Genomic DNA, 24,177 nt, shown 5'->3' on the forward strand with positions numbered 1-24,177 from the left:
AATAAAGTAGACTTTGTTTCCTTTGAACCTGCGTTACACAACTCTGTCAGTGACACCAACCTCTGAAGTACAACTATAACAACTAGAAAATTTCCTCTCGGGAAATTTTGAATGGGCCACGGGGCTACTGCCGGTTGTGCCATCTCTGTCAACATGGGAATCAAACCCACGATCTTAAGGTCAAGACAGAGCTGATCAGACAGACACATGATCATCTTTCTATAAGCACTGATATGGAGGAGCTGTAACCACATTAGGTTACCTGTGTGTGTGTGTGTGTGTGTGTGTGTGTGTGTGTGTCTTGTGTAATAGGGTCAGGACTCAATTAAAACAATTAATCTAATTAATTAGAGGCTTTGTAATTAATGAATCGCAATTAATTGCATTTTAATCGCATATAAATATTTGACCTGAGAACAGTGAGAAGCATTTTTTTCACATGGATTTTAGTATACCATTGAATGACTGAATAGCTTAAGCAACAAAACATTGTTTTTTTTTTCAAGGTGGTACTTAACCAAGACCAACATGCAAATTATCGATTAATTCATTAATCGATATTTGATACAGATTTAAATGGTCTTTCCTGCCAATACACTATGATGATTACTGTAGTATTTAACTAGGCTACATAAATCACAGTAGCATAAACTGATTTGTTGAACGGACCAGGTGATGGGCTGACTGGTCCTGTCTAACTTCTGTGTACTGGGTGCCATTGTGCAGGGTGTTAAGGCAGCCTTCCTCCACTGCAGTCCCTATGGTCCTGGACCCTCTGGCTGGTGGGGTGGGCTGCTTTCAGCTGGGGGGGACTCTATCAGCTGCTCCCACGAGAGGCATTTGACGCATTTGACACCAACAAGGTTTAACTTTAAAACCAGATTAAATCATGGTTTAAGTTTAAATTCTGTTGCACGTTAACTGTGTTTTAATCACATGAAGGTGTGTGTGTGTGTTTGTGTGTGTGTGTGTGTGACTGTAATCACATGAAGCTGGCTCTAGAGTCTGTGTGTGTGTGTGTGTGTGTGTGTGTGACTGACTTGACACATAGTTAGTTAGTAGCTGCATCCTGTGTCAGTCTGATTTAGCTGTGTCTGTGTTTATAAACATTTAAACGAGCGCCAGGTGGATTGTTTATGAAGTTAACGAGCTCTGGCCTGAGGATCAAAGAGGTTACCACGGCGATAGGGGCCCCCGCAGGCTGAGACAGACAGAAACGTGGAGAAAAACAGCCATTTTCTGCCTCTGCACCGGTCTCACATTTAGGCTAATCACATGAAGTTACCTGTGTGTGTGTGTGTGTTTGTGTGTGTGTGTGTGTGTGTGTGTGTGTGTAATCACATGAAGTTACCTGTGTGTGTGTGTGTGTGTGTGTGTGTGTGTGTGTGTGTGTGTGTGTGTGTGTGTGTGTGTAACTGTAATCACATGAAGCTGGTTCTAGAGTCTGTGTGTGTGTGTGACCATGGCTGTCAACAGACTTGCTGGGGCCCAGGGACAAGACACCATCATAGGGCCCCCCCCCCCCCCCCCCCACCACCGGCTTGTCACGACAACATACACAGTACTTTTAACGCTTTGCAAGCAATGACAGTGTCAATTTTTAAATTATTTAATTTGAGCTGAACAGTTCAAGTTAACAGATAACACAATGTAAACAGATGTGACACAAAAACCATTTCCATCTATCCCTTACGAAAGAAAAATATATTTACCAATATATTACTTGCAATATATTGTAATATATTGTAATATATTATTCTTCCATTACATTTTCCAATATATTATATATTGTAAATATATGGAAAAATATATTGATGACACATATATTATACAACATATTATATATTGATGTAATATATTGTAATATATTGCAATATATTGCAAAATATACAAAAAACTGCCCCTTTCAATATATTGAAATATATTAAACCTGAATATATAATATATGGGTTTATATATCCCAAAATATATGCAATTTTATATTTATAAATATCCACCATAATGTATTCAGATTTATATGATAAAATGTATTGATAATATATGAAAAGATATAGTGTCACATGTATGTTCAATATATGGTAGAATATATTTTAAATATATGTAAAATTATACATGAAATATATGTATGGCTATGTGTTCAATATATTGTGGAATATATTTAATATATGGAAAATTATATGGAAACAAAAACATGACATATGTGTTCAATATATTGTGGATGAATACTTAAATATGCAAACTGCAATATGTGCACAAACCTTTATACCACATATTAACACAGACTGGGTAATTTATCAAAAGCAACCTTTATTTTCTTTTAATCAGGCACAGATACTGAACCCAGTTTGAGGTAGGGAGCTATACAGGCCTATTAAAACCCCAACCAGGGTTCCTACAGCTTAAGCCAAGTTAAATTTAAGACTTTTTTTAAAACCACTTGAAATTAAATTTAAGACCAACTTCATAATAAACACAAATGCAGAAAAAAAAGAAACACCTCACATCAATTACATAGGGTTAGGGACAATTTGACCCACTTTCCTATGTGATCCAAGGTAAAGTGACTGCTACATGAACATTGGATTGTGTCTCTTTCCAGCTGTCCTTTCAAAATAAATGCATAAAAAGTCCGAAAAAAAAAAAAAAACACCACTGACTCGGAATCTGGTGGCTGTGATAAATTTAGCGTTGACGGCCACCATAAAATACCACTTACCAAGTGTTAACATTTTTAAGACTTTTGAAAAATTGATTTAAGACATTTTAATGCCAATTAAGGCCTTGTTTTTAGATTAATGAATTCAATGCCTTTTAAGACTTTTTAAGGATCCGTAAGAACCCTGCCAACAGGCCTGGCATATGGTCAGACAAAGGAAATGTGACTGACTCTACATTTCTGAACAGTGCAACATTTTTAAAGAATGCCATTGAACAGACAATACATATACTTTTGGAACTGTGGAAAAGAAATAAATAGCCAAAAGAAAATTGATGTAGCAGATAAAGCAGATGTATGTATGTAGCAGATGAAGAGATGTCCACCCTCCAATTGGTAGTAATCAGCTGGCTCCTTGGTGCATCTAGGGAAAAAGAGAGGAAAAAAAAGAGATTTTTTAAATATTATTTAAATTATCTGTATAAAATGCTCTGACGTCCTTTGCTTCATTCTAATGTTCAACCTAACATCAAACATCAGATCATTCACAGGGGGTTTGGAGGGGGGTGTCAAAGAGTCAATCGATTAGTACTCCGCAATTATCAAATACTTTCGCTTGAAATGCCTATCCCTACTGGAGTCCAGACTCCACACCAGTAAAAACAAGATAATAGACCACTAGTTTAATGTTAGTATTCAGTCGGTATTCAGCTGTATTCATAGGTTGCAGTGACGTCACGTCGAAGGGACCGCCGCCATATTTGTGTCCGATTTGACAGGTCTCCTCATATGACAGCATGCAAACCGCAGGATGGAAATGACCGTTTCTTGACAAAATGACAGGGTTTCATACATCCTGTCTGGGTTTATATCTCTATAACAACAGACTAACTCTATATTATCCCACTTATTACACAGTTTATGAATTAATTAATTAATTTGAGACGTAATGTTGATCAAAGTCCTTAGTCCGGTCACTTTTCCGCTGTTTGCTCCTCACCCTCCTCTCGGTCGACTCGTGTGCAGTTGTTTTCAACGAGCTTTTGATAATCAATCAGTAGATTGATGAATTATCATGTAAATGTTACGATGTGGACATTTATGTAGTCCTGTCTGTCATAAGAGGTTACGATCCGGGACACGTTTGTGTCAAGGACTCGCGGTGGCACAGACACAGCTGGTCACAGCTGTGACACTGCGCTGGCCCGTCCGCTCTGTCCGCTCTGATCGCAGGTTTGGTTTCCAGCAGCGGTGAGGGAGGCAGAGAGCCTCCACTCTCCCTCTAACAAGCTACAAGTCATTTTTCTAACATCACAATGAGTCTGAAGTTGGTAAAAATGAAACACAAGGTAAAAATCCTTGGTAGTCCTTCTGCCCTGCTCCGCTGATCAGAGCGGCGTCCCTAGCAACGGCCCGTTTTACTTAGCAACGGTCTGTTATACAGAAATAAAAGACCCTAAATGCAGAATCAGTGAGTAATTAATAAGAAAGTAATCAAAATGCAGAATTCAATATATCCATTTTATAAAAAAAAAAGTGAATCCCCTCTTTTTGTGAGACTTGTCACAGCCCATGCTGCCACTGACAGACTGCCTGCAGTCAACTATTTATTCCGCCTATAACTTTACGTCTTTTGGGATGGAATAAAACTGCAGTCCGGGGTTTTTTTGGCGACTGCTATCACAGTCAACAGCACAATATAATCCTGGCATCTTTCAAATAACGTAAATTTTCGGTCTCTTGCTGATTTCCTCCTACTACTCCACTTGTTCTGGTAACGTGACGCTGTGATCTGTGCCCAGATTGCCCTGATTCGGACACAAATATGGCGGCGCAGAAACACAGTGACGTCATGTGAATCTAATGAATAGTCAATGATTTCCCTCAACTCTATCACTCAGTCAGCCAGCATCTAGTCTGGGGCCGTTGACCCGCTGTTTTGGTAGGAAACGGATCCAGGGCGAGAGAGACAGACCTTTCCTTCAAAATAAAAGCACCAAGCTAATAAAATGCGGTAAAACTCTTTAATTTAAGGAATATAATTTACAAGAAAGTCCCCGAGCCATTAAATTGACATTTTGCTTTTATTGTATTACAAGTTAATGTTTATTCAGGGTACCCCCAGAATTTTGCAACTCAAATTTAAGACTTTTTAAGACCTTTTTAAGACCACATCTAATGAAATTTAAGACCAACCTCGCAACAGTCATTTTACGTTTGCCAACGCAGCATTCCATGATTTTTTGCAAGTAGATACAGTTATGTTGTTGCGATGTATCATGCAGATAGATAAAAAATAAGACCTTTGTAGGGGTGTAACGATACACATAAATCACGGTTCGGTACGCACCTCGGTTTTGAGGTCTCGGTTCGGTTCATTTTCGGTAAGAGAACAAAATGCAAAACATAAATTTGCTTGTTGTTTATTAGGAATTTTTCTAAACCAAATTTACATGTTTTAGTCAAATGTAATTATTTTACTCACCCACTAATGCTATGTTGTAGGTACATTCTGTCCCTGATACAAATAAACTTATTAAACTAAACCAAGCCATTATACAAAATATGAAAAAAATATAAAAGGCTACTTTTGTAAAGTGCTGCCTAATAAGTTCAATAAATTATTCTCAAAATAACAAAACATACAGCCTTACAATGATTTTTTTTTTTTTTTTTTTTTTACATGTAAAGTGCAGCACTAACAGTTCGAGCCAGTGACGGACTGACCATAGGGCAATGTGGGCAAATGCCACAACGGCTGCCTGACGATGCAACCGTTCAGCCGCAAATAAATAAATAAATGAATGAATAACGCGGGTCATCACGAGGCACAGTGCGTAGTGTCAACACAGCAGCGACGTGCGCCTGCTCTGGGCGCATCTGCAGCAGATCCACATGTACTGGAGCTTGTGCGCAACACAGACACAGAGAGAGAGACAGACAGACAGACGGACGGACAGGCAGACAGACAGAGAGGAGATAGGAGCCACAGCCCCCCCCACCTCCACCTCCACCTCCATTCCTCCCAAAAGCAGGAGGGTCTTCAAGCCTCTGTTTTCTCGCTAGCGGTAGCATTAGCAGTAGCATTAGCGATAGCCACGACGTAAACGGGCTGCACGTGTAGCTGCAGGCGGACTGTAAACACACACAACTTCTGTACCGAAACTCACTCGTTCACAGCGCTGTGCTGAACCGAACGCCCCGTACCGAATCGGTTCAATACAAATACATGTACCGTTACACCCCTAGACCTTTGAGAATGAAATTTAAGACTTGTAAACTAAATTTAAGACCTTTTCAAGGCCTTAATTTATAGTTATCAAATTTAAGACTTTTTCAAGTTTTTAAGACCCCGCGGGTACCCTGTTATTTTATAAGTTTTATGTTGGTGAATACTTTTATTTTGGTGAATTTGGTGATTTCGGTATCAGCTACAGACAGGAACCAGAATGCAGACTAATTGGGAGGTAACTGACACCAGGCTCTTCGCTTGTCTGAAGAGCCTGGTGATGCGAGGCTAGCCAGCATCAGTCCTGTGGAAATTTCAATTACTTCTGTATGGGATGGTGCTATACATTTAAAGCGATAGTTCACCCAAGATTGAAATTTCACTCCTTATCTCCTCCCCCTCATGTGGACTAAGGGCTGGGAGAAGTTTCAGAGTCCTCCGTGGCTTCTCTGAGTTACAGGGGGTCTCGACGTAGCAGTGCATGTCAATATAACGGTTGCAAATGGATACCAACTGTCTTGGTAACAAAAAGACACACCAAAAAACATCCAAATACCTCCATGCTGCTCGTATGTAATGTCCGTCTTGTATTGAAGCCCCGAAATGCGAAATTGTCCCGGAAAAAATTGAATAAGTCAATTTTTCAAGCTTGTTTTGTAGCGGAAGCTTCTCAAAGCTCCTCTTCCCGGTTCGTCATATTTGGACGAACTGGGAAGAGAACAGACCCTGGTTCGTCCAAATATGACGAACCGGGAAGAAGAGCTTCGAGAAGCTCGAAAAATTGACTTATTTCATTGTTTTTGGGACAATTTCGCATTTTGGGGCTTCAATACAAGACGAACATTACATACGAGCAGCATGGAGGTATTTGGATGTTTTTTGGTGTGTCTTTTTGTTATGAAGACAGTTGGTATCCATTTGCAACCGTTATATGGACATGCACTGCTACGTCGAGACCCCCTGTAAGAGAGAAGCCACTGAGGACTCTGAAACTCCTCCCAGCCCTTAGTCCACATGAGGGTGAGTAGATAATGAGTGCAATTTCAATTTTGGGTGAACTATCACTTTAAAAACTTGAACTGAAATTAATCTGAACTAGGTTTAATGAAAAAATTTAAGAAGCAAAATGCATTTGCCATAATTCTTGGTCTGTTTGCCTACCTGTTTGCATGTTGAAGTCTGTACCCCATCATCTTTTGCTCTATTGTCACTTCGGGTTCTCCAGCACGATGATCTCATGGGTAGAGCACTGCTGTGGGTCCTTGGCTGTGTAAAATACAGATTGACATAACAAAGAGTATTCAGTCAATTAGAAACAGAGTAAAACATTAATTAATCAAGGACAAAAATATCTTTAGCTGTGTCACAGTATTAAGGATAGAATGATTTTTTTATTTTTTTTATTTTGCGGCTGATCCTGATTATTATTACTCAAATAACACTATATTTAGAACTAATATCCTAATGAAAATTACTGCCACATATCTTTGACTTTAAAGTTTCTATTATTTTGTCCAACCTATGAAGGGTGAATTGAACTTATTACACCTGTGTGTATAAACTGGATTCACTAATGATGGCTTATTTGCAGGCTATATCATTTTCAGCTGGATGACTAATACTTCATCAACCGAGTATACACTAATATCAGTGATACTTTACTTTTATTAACAGGAGTGAGTATTAGTAACCATGCTAAGAGGCCACAGTCAGTGTAGTGTCTCATCTCCAGTAGTTTCTGTTACTAGCAGAGTTCATGTTGTTTTCTTCTGCAGCAGAGTGCGTTTTCTAAAGCAGTGGTTCTCACACACACACACGCGCGCGCCGCGAGTAGCCGCGAAGCAGCGAGAAGCGGAGCCCTTTGATGTTAACGACTGTGTCACACCGGAGCCACGTCGCTCCGGTTCACAGCAGCAGCGAGCGAGCCTGTCAAGCCGGGCAGGAAGTCGCACAAAGAAACAGCGGAAGAATCCGGTTAATTTTCAAAATAAAACACATTCCGAAGTCGGTTTACCGCCCCCCCCCCCCCCCCCCCCGTTTGGGAACCACTGTTCTAAAGGAACTTTCACTTATGTTTACACAGTGTTCAAAACAGTGTCTTAAATAACTCAATAAACAGCCCATGAAAAAAATATTTTTTCCAGCAGATATCTTTGTTACAACATGACTGAGCTAATTGGAGTAGTTTCATGTTGTGTCCGACAACGGGAGGGTTTTAACAGCTGACGTCCTGGTGTTAGCTTAGCTGCTGCTGTTAGCTGTCAGCAGCAGCTAAGCTAACGGCTACGATAGCCATGACTAGTTGCAGAGGCGTGCACACAGAAGTGGTGGTGTTTGTTCGGTAATTCGTTTTGTAGATTTAACAAACATCAGATTAGTCAGGGCGGTTTTGGCAGCCCGGAGCCTCCACATTTGGTGCCTACACCGGTGGCTAATGCTACCAGTTAGCCGCTAACGCTACCAGTTAGCCGCTCGCTAGAATGCTACTACGGGGTTGAAAGCCGGATAGCTCATGTGCTAATGGCGATTAGCTTTTCTCTCTTTTCTTTCTAACCCTTTTCTCTGTAACACGTTAATGAAGCCATGTACCGGCTGAAACATCCTCCTCACCGTTGGTTAGAACAAGGAGAATAAGAAAAAAAAACCCTCCATGGTGACATGTCGAGACATGTCCAGGACTTCACATCCGTTAACGTTACACAGCCCCCCTCCCTCTCACCAGAGCCTGCCTCGTTTGAATCCCTGACACCAACAACGCCACAATAATAACAGAGAAATATCTTACCTGGTATTTTTTGCAGGATTTAAATTCACTCAAGCTCTCGCTAGGACCAGGTTCCAGCCGACTGTTTGTCCATTTATCCGTATCGTAAAAATAATCCACATGACTGGTCATTCTTGAACGACTGAAGTGCATCGCGGCGGTTCCCGTTTCACAGCAGCAGTAACGGTTATTTTCAAATTTGGCGCCGGAAAGGCGCGCACAGCTGTCATTGGCCAAGAGCCATTATGTCAGTCAGATCAACCAATCATGTTCAAATGCTCACGATGAGACAGCCAATGGATTTTGTTTCATTGTGGTAACATTTTATTTTTTATTTTTATATCTAATAAAAAAAATAATTCCTGACCTGCAATCGGTTCACAGACCATTGCTAAGTAAAACACACCGTTGCTAGGGTCACCGCTCTGATCAGAGGACACAGAGGAGGAGAACTATGCAGGATATTTACTTTAATTGAATTTTTACCTTCAGCTTCGGACTAATTGTGATGTTAGATAAATTACTTAACTTGTTACAGGGGGGGGGGGGGGTTATAAATATACACATATACTATACTATATACTATATATTTTAAATGTTTTACACACACACATATATATATATATATATATATATATATATATCTGTGTGTGTGTGTGTGTGTGTGTGTGTGTGTGTGTGTGTGTGTATGTTGTATAAAATATAAACATTTAAAAATATAGTGCCTTTTTGGCCTTGATCTCAATATATTTTTCAATATATACACATATATGATCCATGCATATATATGAAAATATATAAAACATTTAAAAAATATAGTGCCTTTTTGGCCTTGATTTCAATATATTTTTCAATATATACACATATATGATCCATGCATATATATATAAATATATAAAATATTTAAAAATATAGTGCCTTTTTGGTCTTTATTTCAATATATTTCTCAATATATACACATATATGATCCATGCATATATTGCAATATATTGGAAAATATAAAAATTAAATCCCATATATGGGAATATATTGCCTAATATATCACATGATATTTTCTAATATATTGCAATATATTTTTCTTTCGTAAGGGATTGTCCACATCCCTGGGGTTATCAAGCCCCCAAACAGTGATGCGCCTAGATTTTTTGACAGCAAAGTCATTTATAACATCAGTGAAATCCAGTTTTTGAGCAAGCTCCCGCTCAATGGAGAGCATGGCTAGGTTGTTAAGCCTGCCCTGTGACATGGTGGAGCGTAGGTAGTTTTTTATGATTTTCATTTTGCTGAAGGCTCGCTCTCCTCCAGCTACAGTCACTGGCAAAGACAAGAAAATGCGTAGCAGTGTGCAGAGATCAACATAAATACTTTGTAGACCCATGCCATAGATGGCATTAAGCAGGTCTAGTGGTCCCAGGTCCTCCTCAAATGTTGCAGCATATATTTTTTTCAGGTGACAAACCTGGTCTTCAAGTGACTCTGAAAAGTCTTTTTTGTATTTTTCTGACAATTTTGTGCATGCTGATTTGATGCTTTCAGTGGTCATTTTCTGGAATCTCCAGAGTACGGAAAATTCCTCACAAATCATCTTGATTGATGTAAATCTCATACTTAGCTGAGATACAATAGTGTCTAATACACAATAAAACACTTTATCTCTGAAGTGTGTCTCTGGCGTCTCCTCAGATATTCCTCCATCTACAGTCTCATCAAAAAAGGGCTTCCTCTTTCTCTGTTTCCTTTTAAATGTTGGTGTGATGCCTATAGCAGAAGCAACAGCAGTAGCCTCTGTCAACAAATGGTCCCAGGAAGCACGCATATATGCCATCTCATTTTCAAGTTATTTTATGTTAGCAACTTGAACTTCAAGGGACAAAGAAGAAGACTGGCTTGCAAGATTCCTGTCTTCAATACAGCCTAACACTTTAACCCAAAATGTTAGTAGCACCACTGCATCAAAAGACTCAAAGTAGGTTTTTAAACCATGGGCCTGAGCTTTTGCTTCACTTGTTAGGTTACCCTGTGTAATGAGCATTTCCAAAGCTTTGAGGACATCTGGTAAATGCTTTGCCAGGGGGCGCACTGCCTCTGTGCGTGCACTCCAGCGTGTATCTGACAACTTGTGCAAAGAGCAGTGTAAAACTTTCATCAAAACTTCCCATCGCTGAGGACTGCCACTAAAGAGTTTATACAGTTCATTAACATATCCAAAAAATATATTTATTTCTGGACTGGCCTGGGCTGCATGAACTCCAACAAGGTTTAATGTGTGTGATGCACATGGGGAAAATGTGGCTGTCGGATTCTTTTGTTTGATGTGTGCTTGTACCCCCTTTACTTTACCAGCCATATTGGCTCCGTTGTCATAACACTGACCTCGGCAGTCGCCTAGATCTATGTTGTGTTCATGCAGTGTTTCTTCAATCATTGATGCTATCTCTTCTCCTGTCTTGTTGTTAAAGTCTCTAAATTTGAGGAATCTTTCCTTTATTTTCCACCCCTCAGTTGGACTCTGATGTACATATCTAAGTAACAACACATTTTGCTCCAAATTAGAGACATCTGGCGTGGCATCACATATTATAGAGAAATAGGCTGAATCCTGCCTTTCTTTTAAAATGGTATTTAGAACACGTTTACTGCAGAGCTCAATAAATTCATTTTGACTTTCTGGTGAAAGGTAGTGTGCTTGCAATCGCTTTCCCTGTTCTCGCTGTTCTCTAATCTTTTGTAGATGCTCATGTACAGTGGGTACTAGTTTCATTTGGACGGTTTCACGCGAGATTCACGCGTGAGTCACGGGAGGCTCACGCGGATTTTTTGTGGAGGAGTAATTGTGTTTTCACCAGAAGCTGCAATGTGCCCAAACAACCGCCAGGTGGCATCTGTGAGCAGCAGATCGCCTCTATAAGACAGCAGCACGGAGCAGTGAACACGAATGGGGAATGCAATATAATAATAATACAGTATAGTTTTTCAATGAGAAAAATGTAACGACGGCAGCTATACGTCTCACTCTCTTTTATCGATCCTCTTGTCAGCTCCAAACACACCCATCTGCACCGTGATTATGGACCACAGCGTGGTTTTCCACACAGCAGTTAACTCAGTGGGCGATGCTGCCGGTGTGTTTTTAAAATGAGCCAACTACTGTACAGTAGTGTTCATTCCCCACCTTGTTTGACTGAGAGTGTAGCTGGATGATTTCTCATGAATGAACGGGCAATAGCCTATGTCATTTTCTGGCTGGGCGATAAAACAGGATATCCTGAAATAATTTTCCCTCGATAGAAATAGGCTACAAGATGTGTGGATATAGGTTTCATTCATCCATGTTTTGACAGACAACACAAACAACCAGTGACAGGGACGGACTGGCCATAGGGCAATGTGGGCTAATGCCACAGCAGCCGCGACCGAAGATGCAGCCGTGCTGATGTGACCGCAAAAAAAAAAAGTCAGTCGGGGTCAGCTGGTTTAGGCTACAGCCGGCCGACTCTGAAACACTCGAGACACAATAACATTAGTAACGCAAGAAAGGTATAGTTCACTTAGTAGAGCAGCTCTCACTGTAAGCAAAGATTTTATTTCAGTCTGGGATGCCAACGTGCAGTTTTAGTGAACAATGCATTTTCTCTTATCATCATTATTATGATCACTGATAGGCTATAGCCTATATGTGCGGCTATATCGTATGTGTGTGTTTGTGTAATGCAGGGGTGCTTTAAAAAAAAAACACAGTTGTCTGGACAGCAGGCATTTTTCTCACAACCGACCTCAAAAGCGAGGGCAGGCCCGCTGAAGCATCATTCCGGTTTGTTGCCGCTCCACAGAGCACATGGCTACTTAATTATGCACGTGCTGACCATATATGGTTGTGCTGATGCATTCTGGGGGTGGAGTACGAGGTGTGTTCATGTCCGCACCATTCTTGGGTCCGGATTTATCAATGGAATATTGCGGAGAGTTGTGCGTATGCACAGCTTGATCAGTGTTTCCCACAGAAAAAATACATAAATAAATAAATGTGTCCACGTCTCACGTGTGTTTACGTGCGGTGCGCCCGCACGCGAGAGAGGCGGCAGGTTGAGAGGCTGACTGGCGGAGATGAGAGCTGGTGAAACGCATGGTTATTTAAAACACCATCTCTGATCTCTGCCCGCACATAGACAGACACAGGTTCACATACAGACAGGGGCGCACGGCAAATGCAGCTGCAGCGCTATTAAACTAGAGCAACAGCAACTCTCATATTTAAATTGTGTTTTATATTGATTTCATATATTTCACTGATTGCAATTAGGCTATAGAATGCTAGTGTGTGTTTTATTGAAAGCGAGGCTAGGTGAAAATGCTACAGTGGGGTTTATATGCAGCGGTCTGTAGGACCAGCTTAATAGACACATCAGCGACACATTAGCACCTTCATTTATCTCTGATCAATAGGTGTGCTTGTGGATACTTCAGCCCTGCCCCCCACAGAACTTCACACAGCTGTTCAGTCAGCTTAGAAAAACCGGTTCTTACAGTAGCTACCTCTCCTCACACTTTTCATAAGCCGGAGGACAAAACTGTAGGCTTCATTGTTTCGTTTCATTTCGTTAAGTGAAAATCATCTCTGAATTATGGAACTAAGAATAAAATAGGCCTATCTTTTAAAAAAAAAGATCCTATGATATTTAGCCTAATTGCATTATTTTTATTCAAATGTGACTGAGACCTTTATCTACCTAAACAGAGGGTAACTTGAATAAATATCCTGTTTTGTATTTTTCTGGAAACTGTTACATTATGTAACGTGACCGCGGCACTCTCTCCCCCCTGTCTCCCTCCCGAATTGGGCATATTATGATAAATATAACTGTAGATGAAAACAATAATTGAAGAAAAAATAAGCTATTGTCGGCCCGAGGTATAAATGCCCAGAAATCGAATGTTTCATTTGTGTAAGTTGTAAGCTTCAGAAACCATCACACATGGAAAAGTCACGGACTGAGAGACCTGTAGTTTTAATGTAAACAAAGTCATTTATGTAAGAAAAACACAAACGTCTGTGTGAGACCATCTGGGTGGTTCTAGTGTTAACATTAGCCTAATGAAGAATGAAGAAAACACGTTACAAATGAACTATGACCGAATTGACAGCAGAAACAGTGTGCACTTATCTCAAGGAAATTTAAATCGAATGCAACTGTAACTTGTAATCCAAGAGGATAAGAGGTGAAACGTCTTCCTAGACAAATAACCAAGTCCAGTTGCATTCGATTTAAATTTCCTTGAGATAACTAGGCTATGACCGGGAGTCCGGGACAAACGAGAATATTCACAGGCTTAGTGCATGTGCACACGCCGGCCGGAGTCGACTCGCAACAATGTAGCTTTCCCTCGATTAAAGTAGTTTTGTCATCTCCCACTTTGTACCGGATAAGAGACAGCACCCGACAGATATGCTAAATGTTTGGATGCAACAAAGTCACTGTTAACAAAATCAGCATCTAATCTGTCCCTTCAAGAGCAGCTGCTGACAGATGTGCATTATTGCTCCGCTCGTGGGTCCAGCAGCATCGGGTCCAGGCTGCTGGCACGGACGTAGCGATCGTGGGCTGAGTGGATTGTTACATTCACCAGAACTTGCAGAACTCAAACTACTCAAACATGGAGCCACCCAGCCAGGCTACAGGAGAGATCAAATATATGCAGGGGACCCCCAAAAGGCTGAGAACCACTGATCCTGTTGAACGTAGGCTACTGTAACCACTGTGAAACAATAAAAACAACAACATTGATCTGATTGACTGGCGTAGCGGTCCCTCTCTCCATTCACTCTCTAGCTCTCTCGACCACAGCTGCAAATGAAGTACCTATGACCTATGAACAGCGCCACTCTCCATTGCAGCTACGTTGTGGTCAAACGTGGAATTACCCCAAAATCTTTTGAGCTGCATCTCAGTACGATGCTTCCACCTAGTGGCTACAGTGTGACCTACAATTTCACGCAACGCGTGAATCACGCGTTACGTGAGGGAAACGTCCAAATGAAACTAGTACCCACTGTAGGATATTGTCATATTTTGACAACAGTTCAATCAGTCCAAGAAAATGCCCATTGTCTGGTTTATCCAATACTGCTGTTTCACCTCTAAATGGCAGATTTCTGGAAGCCAAATGAAGTGTTACATCTAGCAGTCTCTTTAGTAATGCTTTGTTTTTTTGTATCTCATCTTCCATTTTTTGCTGTTGTTTGTTGTCAATCCCTGAGACTTTCAAGACACTGTGCTGCAGGTTCTTCCATTTCCAGTAACAATATTTGTGCGCACTGTTCCTCTCATGTTCTGGAAACCTTTCATAAAGTTTTTTGTATCTTATGTTGCATATTTTCATCCCCTCAGTAGAATTTAGAGCACTTGTTGAGCGTTTGCCCTGATCTTGTTCAAATGAAAATAATATGCATGGAAGACAAAACAGAGCCTGTTTGGAGTGACTGTATATTAGCCAGTCCCTTTCAATTTTCTCTCTGCCATTATGGGACAAAGCATAACATAAATAATTTGGGAAATTCTTTCCATCTACATCTGTGGGCATAGCCTCCTTTGAAAAAGGTGGTCTATCTGATAAAGCACGTACTACACGTGTCCTGTCTGAGTCAGTCATGACAGTAGGCCATAGGCCAGGGTCCCTAAAGTCTGGAGACATGCCAGCTCCCTCATCAGTCCTTTCCCTTTCTTCATTTTCCCTGGACTCCTCTCTCTCCATAGCCGGCTTTCCCTCTGGCTCCATACATAGCCTTACATCATTCTGATCATTCTCTGTAAAAGATAGGCCTTCATTACTACTAATACAACAACAACAACATTCATGATGAATGCAGACTCTGACTGACACACGTTCCCTACCGATCTGCGGCTGCTGCGCTGAGTGGGACCCGGGACACGCCCCCTCCTCAGCTCTGACTGAGGACTGCTGCCTGACAGCTCCCTGTCTCTCCCTGACAGACTCCTCTGCTGTTCCACTGCTGCTCGTTTGTGCTGTTTCAGTGATTAATTCGTATTAGCATTTGCTATAATACACAGTGGGTTGTAAACCCAAGATAAATCCAGCCGCCGGACCCGAGTCTGTTCACCTCGCGGCTCGCGCACCTGCTCCCCACAGACTAACATTACCTCCCTGATCTCCCATCACATTCTCTCTCCTCTGCTCAACGCGGCAGCATGTCTTGTCATACCGCGGCTCAAGAGGCTACAAGCGGCCGGTGACAGACTCGAATCGGGTGATCGCAAATGTAAACTTTCAGTGTTGTTCACTTACCGACATCACCGTCCACAGCCAACTCTAGCCCTGATTCTCTGGCTTCTTGTCCCCCTTTTAAAAACTTCATCATTTTTTCTCGTTCACCTCTAAGGTCTTCCTCTCTTTTTCTTTTTTCTTTTCTTTTCTGCGAACCCGATTTATACGGACTCGCCATGTTTAGAGTTTATACATAATACAGATTTAAATTTCCCGCTACATAGCGTGCGCCAGAGCGGGTCAAACCATTCTCTGCTAAGACGGGGGGGGGGGGGGGGGTTGTGCAAAAAAAGGAAAACATATATATTTGAAATATTTAATATGTTAAAGTTTTTAAGTATATGTTGAGTAGAATATAATATTTAATTCATCAGGCAATGATTTAATTAAAAAAAATATGTGAATGTAAAGTAAAATAAATTAAGGGTCATCCAGGGGCCCCTATGGTCCTGAGGCCCGGGGACAGCATACCCGGTTGCCCCCCCCTGTCGATGGGCTTGTGTGTGACTATGAGCTGCATCCTGTGTCAGTCTGATTTAGCTGTGTCTGTGTTTATAAACATTTAAACGAGCGCCAGGTGGATTGTTTTAGATGTTAACGAGCCCCTGCAGGCTGAGACAGACAGAAACGTGGAGAAAAAGAGCCATTTTCTGCCTCTGCACCGGTCTCACATTTAGGCTTAGGGTGAGAAAACGGTAACTCCTATCAGAACAAAACACAGATCACATTGCTCTAAGGACTTCCTGAAAATTTTGGTACGATTTGGTGTTTCTACAGTAAATGTTTTGGCGACGCTGGCAGTTTTAAAACATCAGGCCGTTCTGCTTCTCTCAGAAAATATTTGTATTGGACTCAATGAGGAGCAGAGACAGACGTGGCCGCACTTAGAGGCTCAGAGTTTAAATTCTGTAAGTCTCTCTGATATTTTGAGCAGATTAAGAGATCAAGGATGAGCTCGTCTACAACCGTGGCCGAAATTATGTGTCTAGAGTGTAAATTGTGGCCGTTTGGAGTTTGGATAGAGAAAAATTCTGGAGTTTTTCTGGCATCTCTCCCACTGTAACCGATAATGTCACGTGCTCTGACACGAACATTCCGTCCAATACACACCCATTATAATCTCATAATTTCTCCAAAAATGATCATGGTCATTGATCATGGATTGATCAAAAACTATATGACCTATCAAAACATGGAGTAATACGACAATACACAAGACTTGTGTCTACTGTTTAAAGTTTAAATGGAGTCTCTAGGTGAAAGTATGCCTGAGCAGTAGACGTTTGTTAAACTCCAATGATTGGTCTTTTTCTGTCTTTTTTTTCCGCCCGTCCCATTGACTTACATGCAAAAATTTTGCGCAGTTTTTCGCGACTTACGTCGCGAAAAATTCGTAAACTGTTGAAAAAAGTAATAGCATACCGATCCCGATCAAGACGCACGTTTTGATATATAATATGTCGAAAAAGCGTCCGGAAGATGAAAAATAATAAAAACTAGAAAATTTCCTCTCGGGAAATTTTGAATGGGCCGCGGGGCTACTGCCGATTTTGCCATCTCTGTCAACATGGGAATCAAACCCACGATCTTAAGCGCAAGACAGAGCTGATCAGACAGACACATGATCATCTTTCTATAAGCACTGATATGGAGGAGCTGTAACCACATTAGGTTACCTGTGTGTGTGTGTGTGTGTGTGTGTGTGTGTGTGTGTGTGTGTGTGTGTGTGTGTGACACCAACAAGGTTTAACTTTAAAACCAGATTAAATCATGGTTTAAGTTTAAATTCTGTTGCACGTTAACTGTGTTTTAATCACATGAAGGTGTGTGTGTGTTTGTGTGTGTGTGTGTGACTGTAATCACATGAAGCTGGCTCTAGAGTCTGTGTGTGTGTGTGTGTGTGTGTGTGTGTGTGACTGACTTGACACATAGTTAGTTAGTAGCTGCATCCTGTGTCAGTCTGATTTAGCTGTGTCTGTGTTTATAAACATTTAAACGAGCGCCAGGTGGATTGTTTATGAAGTTAACGAGCTCTGGCCTGAGGATCAAAGAGGTTACCACGGCGATAGGGGCCCCCGCAGGCTGAGACAGACAGAAACGTGGAGAAAAAGAGCCATTTTCTGCCTCTAAACCGGTCTCACATTTAGGCGTAGCATGACAAAACGGTAACTCCTATCAGAACAAAACACAGATCAACGTTGCTCTAAGGACTTAATGAAAATTTCGGTACGATTTGGTGTTTCTACAGTAAATATTTTGGCGACGCTGGCAGTTTTAAAACATCAGGCCGTTCTGCTCCTCTCAGAAAATATTTGTATTGGACTCAATGAGGAGCAGAGACAGACGTGGCCGCACTCAGAGGCTGATTCTGTCAATTCTGTAAGTCTCTCTGATATTTTGAGCACATGACATGAGAGATAACAAGTTTGTCTTACAAATTCTGAAAAAATTATGTCTGTAGAGTGTAAATTGTGGCCGTGCTGACAGTTTATCCAGAAAAAATACAGAATGTTTCTTCACTCTCTCCCACTCTAACCGATGATGTCACGCACTCTGACACGAACATTCTGTCCAATACACACCCATTATAAACTCATAATTTCTCCAAAAATGATCATGGTCATTGATCAGGGATTGATCAAAAACTATATGACCTATCAAAACGTGGAGTAATACGACAATACACAAGACTTGTGTCTACTGTTTAAAGTTTAAATGGAGTCTCTAGGTGAAAGTATGCCTGAGCAGTAGACGTTTGTTAAACTCCAATGATTGGTCTTTTTCACTCTTTTTTTTTCGCCCGTCCCATTGACTTACATGCAAATTTTTTGTCCCTGCAGCTATTTCATAGCTGTTGGGACCAGTGCCCGGTGCGATTGCCCGCGGCCCTAATAAGAAAAAATCCACACAATAACAGTAGTGCCCGGTGCGATTGCCCGCGGCCCTAACTAGAAAATTTCCTCTCGGGAAATTTTGAATGGGCCACGGGAGCTACTGCGGGTTGTGCCATCTCTGTCAACATGGGAATCAAACCCACGATCTTAAGGTCAAGACAGAGCTGATCAGACAGACACATGATCATCTTTCTATAAGCACTGATATGGAGGAGCTGTAACCACATTAGGTTAACTGTGTGTGTGTGTGTGTGTGTGTGTGTGTGTGTGTGTGTGTGTGTGTGTGTGTGTGTGTAACTGTAATCACATGAAGCTGGCTCTAGAGTCTGTGTGTGTGTGTGTGACTGACTTGACACATAGTTAGTTAGTAGCTGCATCCTGTGTCAGTCTGATTTAGCTGTGTCTGTGTTTATAAACATTTAAACGAGCGCCAGGTGGATTGTTTATGAAGTTAACGAGCTCTGGCCTGAGGATCAAAGAGGTTACCACGGCGATAGGGGCCCCTGCAGGCTGAGACAGACAGAAACGTGGAGAAAAAGAGCCATTTTCTGCCTCTAAACCGGTCTCACATTTAGGCTTAGCATGACAAAACGGTAACTCCTATCAGAACAAAACACAGATCAACGTTGCTCTAAGGACTTAATGAAAATTTCGGTACGATTTGGTGTTTCTACAGTAAATATTTTGGCGACGCTGGCAGTTTTAAAACATCAGGCCGTTCTGCTTCTCTCAGAAAATATTTGTATTGGACTCAATGAGGAGCAGAGACAGACGTGGCCGCACTCAGAGGCTGATTCTGTCAATTCTGTAAGTCTCTCTGATATTTTGAGCACATGACATGAGAGATAACAAGTTTGTCTTACAAATTCTGAAAAAATTATGTCTGTAGAGTGTAAATTGTGGCCGTGCTGACAGTTTATCCAGAAAAAATACAGAATGTTTCTTCACTCTCTCCCACTCTAACCGATGATGTCACGCACTCTGACACGAACATTCTGTCCAATACACACCCATTATAATCTCATAATTTCTCCAAAAATGATCATGGTCATTGATCAGGGATTGATCAAAAACTATATGACCTATCAAAACGTGGAGTAATACGACAATACACAAGACTTGTGTCTACTGTTTAAAGTTTAAATGGAGTCTCTAGGTGAAAGTATGCCTGAGCAGTAGACGTTTGTTTAACTCCAATGATTGGTCTTTTTCGCTCTTTTTTTTCCGCCCGTCCCATTGACTTACATGCAAAATTTTGCGCAGTAAATCGCGACTTACGTCGCGAAAAATTCGTAAACTGTTGAGACAAGTAATAGCACAGTGATCCCGATCAAGCCGCACGTTTTGATATATAATATGTCCTGCAACTCTTCGAGTTGCAGGACTAGTTGCGAATCGAAATTCGTCCGGAAGATGAAGGAGAATAATAACTAGAAAAAGATAGCATTTCCTGCAGAAAATGCGTGTGAATGCTGAAAGCAGCTGAACGCTGTTGCTGAAGCAATGCTGAATGAGCTGAAGAAATTGTTGAATCAATGCTAAATTAGTTGACGAAACTGCTAAAGCAATGTTGAAAAGACTAATGCTAGAGTAGAGTAGAGTAGAGAGTAGAGGAATACTTTATTCATCCCTAGGAGGGAAAAAGCTGAAACATATAACTTGTAGTGTGAGATGAATGCCTTTTTAAAGGTAAAAAGCAGTAGAAATGCTAAAGGGAGAAGAAAACATTGAAATTCTGCATGTTTAAATGTAATGGTTAAATAGTTGAAATCTGCAGCTAACCTAACAGGAAGGACAACTGATGAACCAGCACTAACATAGCCGAAGCAATGGCTGAGAATATATTTAAAAGTAGAAGATGTGAGACTTTGTATGAAATGGCTGGAAATTACTTGAATTGTCAAAGAAGAGTTTGAAAAATTCCTGAATTTGGAAAAAAGTTAATGCCTACTGAAATACATTGTAAACTGACAGCAGAAGAACATTGTTGAAGAATATAGATCATTAGCATTAGCTGAGAAGTAGAACATGTAAACAGCGGGTTTAATGGTGTGAAATGGTTGAGAAGAGCCTCAGTAGTTTAGGATACGTGTAAAACAATGTGTTCAACATGACCAAAATGGGGAAATGTGTATTTTCAGTTTAAATAGCTAAAGAACAAAATTAACAGCAACGAGTCCATTAACTACAACAGGAAGATAGAGAGGTACACAAAACAGTCAGACAACTGTAGGAAAAGTGTGTGTGTGTGTGTGTGTGTGTGTGTGTGTGTGTGGTGTGTGTGTGTGTGTGTGTGTGTGTGTGTGTGTGTGTGTGTGTGTGTGTGTGTGTGTGTGAGGAAGATATACATAAAGTTCTGACCTGACAACTGTATGAAATGTGTGTGTGTTGGACGTGTGTGTCTGTTTGTGTATGGTTAGTGTGTGTCCATTTGTGTGTGTGTTTGTTGTGTGTGCATGTTTGTCTGTTTGTGTGTAATTGTGTAAATTGTGTATGTGTTTGGTAAGTGGTTGTATGTTTGTTGTGTGTGTGTGTGTGTGTGTGTGTGTGTGTGTGTGTGTGTGTGTGTGTGTGTGTGTTTGTGTGTGTGTGGTAGTTAGTGTGTGTCCATTTGTGTGTGTGTGTGTGTGTGTGTTGGATGTGTGTGTATGGTGAGTGTGTGTCCATTTGTGTGTGTGTGTGTCCATTTGTGTGTGTGCGTGTGTGTGTATGGTGTGTGTGTGTGTGTGTGTGTGTGTGTGTGTGTGTAGTAGTAGTTAGTGTGTGTCCATTTGTGTGTGTGTGTGTTGGATGTGTATGCATGGTGAGTGTGTGTCCATTTGTGTGTGTGTGTCCATTTGTGTGTGTGCGTGTGTGTGTATGGTGTGTGTGTGTGTGTGTGTGTGTGTGTAGTAGTAGTTAGTGTGTGTCCATTTGTGTGTGTGTTGGATGTGTGTGTATGGTGAGTGTGTGTCCATTTGTGTGTGTGTGTGTGTGTGTGTGTGTGTGTGTGTGTCCATTTGTGTGTGTGTGTGTGTGTGTGTGTGTGTCCATTTGTGTGTGTGTGTGTGTGTGTGTGTGTGTGTTGGATGTGTGTGTGTGTGTGGTAGTTAGTGTGTGTCCATTTGTGTGTGTGTGTGTGTGTGTATGACCGACAGACAGTCAGACAGAGAGAATGTGTGTGCGTTGCCATGGTGACGTTGCCATGGTGAGGTTACCATGGTGAGGTTGCCATGTTGAGGTTACCATGTAACTGTTGGCTGGTGGCTTTAAGGCATGGTGGCAGCTTTAACCATAGGCTTTAACTGCTCTGTGACACCCTCAAACAGATCTAATGTACGACAAATCTGTACTTAGTACGAGCAAAAGGTTTACATTTTCCGAACCATAAGACCTTGCTGAACGCGTCCGTGTCACTTTGGTGTTTCTAGAGTAAAAATTGTTGATTGTGTCGCAGGTTGGAAACTTTGGGACGTTTAGAAAATCAGCGCCTACTTTTGAATGGGAGTCAATGAGAGGAAGGGAGGGAAGTGGCCACACTCAGAGGCTCCCAGTTCAAATTGTGTTCGTCTCTCTGGTTTTTTGAGCACATGAAGAGATCAAGGATGAGCTTGTCTACAAGCATGCCCGAAATTATGTGTGTAGAGTGTAATCTGTGGCCGTGCTGACAGGATAGAGAGAAAAATGTGAGAGGATTTTTAGACCCTCTGTCACTCTGCCAACTGCCAACGTCCGAACATTCCGTCCCATTGACTTTCATGTTAAATCTGAATTTTGTCAGAAATTTTAATGATTTTAAAACTATACATATATCTGAAACTGTTGAAGATATCAATAAGCTGAGATATAGCTGAATAGTTGAAAGGTTTGTGAACAGTTTAAAAGTTGAATGAAGTCTGTAGCTGAAAGTATGCTGAAGCTATTAGAGGCTGAATGAAGCAGAAGATTTGAAGAGTTTGAAGACTGTTTCAATGTATTTCCTATGAGAGAAAAATTGCACAAAAAGTTAAATATTTTAAAAAGTATAAATAGTATGAAAGAGAAAAATAATAGCAATATTGTCCTGAAAAAGCTGCACGTTTTGATATATGAATTGTTGAAATAGCACAAAGTATGAAGGAGCAGAAAACTGCTGAAAAAGGGTGAAAGAAGTAAGAATAATAATAAGTATAAAGATTTGAATAACAATAGTGTGAATGCTTCCAGCATTCACACTAACTAGAAAAAGCATTTCCAAGAATGGAAATGGTGTGACTGCTGATAGCAACTGAACGCTGTTGCAGAATTAGCAAATAGTGCAAGCTGTGATCACCATACAAATGTTTGACCAAGGTCAGAATCGAACCCACATCCTCATGGTCATTAGACTTCCACTCTGCCTCTAGGCCACAGTGCACACACAGTTGCAGAGACTGTTGTCTGTTAATGATCTGCACACTGTCAACATCAAGAAAGCTTGAGAGTCAAGCTTGAATGACTTAGAATGAAAATGTCTGTGAATTTCAGGCTGAGCACTAACCATATGGCCACAGAGAACCTGAGTTACAATGAGCTTTATACTATGAGGAATCAAAGACTGTCCAATGACAGCTGAATAATTGGAATCAAAAGTCAAGCAATGAAGTGAAAAGACTGAGGCAGGAATCGAACCCATGACCATATGATCACTAAACCTTTACTCTGCCACTCAGCTACAGAGAGCACACTGCTTTCAAAACTGTTGTCATTCATTGTAATGTGATGATGTGCTGCAAACTGGTATGAGTAATCAAGGAGATAACAAACACCTGTAACCAATTGAAGGCGGGGGAGGAGAGCAGAATTCAACATAACATAACAAGAGTTCTTCCCTTGGATTCGAACCAGTGACCTTAGGGTTGGCAAGCATCCACCCTAACCCCTACACTACAGTGGAGTTGTGAAAAACAGAGGTTGAGACTTTGATGAATGTGAGATTTTTTGTGAAAAAGTTAAATATTTTAAAAAGTATAAATAGTTAAAAAGAGAAAAGTAATGCCGATAAAGTTCAAAAAAAGCTGCACGTTTTGATATATGAATTGTTGAAATAGCACAAAGTATGAAGGACTAGAAGAAGACCGTAAAAAGGCGGAAGAAAATGGCCAAACAGAAGAACAGTAGTGTGACTGCTTCAGCAGTCACACTAATAATAATAAGAAAAAATCCAGTGGACCAGTGCCCGGGACCAGTGCCCGGTGCGATTGCCCGCGGCCCTAATAACTAGAAAATTTCCTCTCGGGGAATTTTGAATGGGCCACGGGAGCTACTGCGGGTTGTGCCATCTCTGTCAACATGGGAATCAAACCCACGATCTTAAGGTCAAGACAGAGCTGATCAGACAGACACATGATCATCT

General features: G+C 41.0%; 1 protein-coding gene and 1 long non-coding RNA gene across 2 annotated transcripts in view; both read right to left on the bottom strand.

Annotated features, from left to right (window-relative positions):
• The window catches only part of LOC146971670 (ras-related protein Rab-1B-like), a 49,482-nt gene that overhangs the window by 20,812 nt on the left and 4,493 nt on the right, over positions 1-24,177 (bottom strand). The window lies entirely within an intron of this gene.
• LOC146971671 (uncharacterized) lies at positions 2,734-8,609 on the bottom strand. Its single transcript, XR_015037820.1, has 3 exons — positions 8,496-8,609; positions 7,047-7,151; positions 2,734-3,080 (listed from the first exon to the last, which is right to left on the bottom strand). It is a non-coding gene; the product is annotated as an uncharacterized LOC146971671 (long non-coding RNA).

This window comes from Trachurus japonicus, chromosome 16 (assembly GCF_045865225.1).
Source record: "Trachurus japonicus isolate A0001 chromosome 16, Traja_1.0".
In the NCBI taxonomy this organism is placed as follows: domain Eukaryota; kingdom Metazoa; phylum Chordata; class Actinopteri; order Carangiformes; family Carangidae; genus Trachurus; species Trachurus japonicus.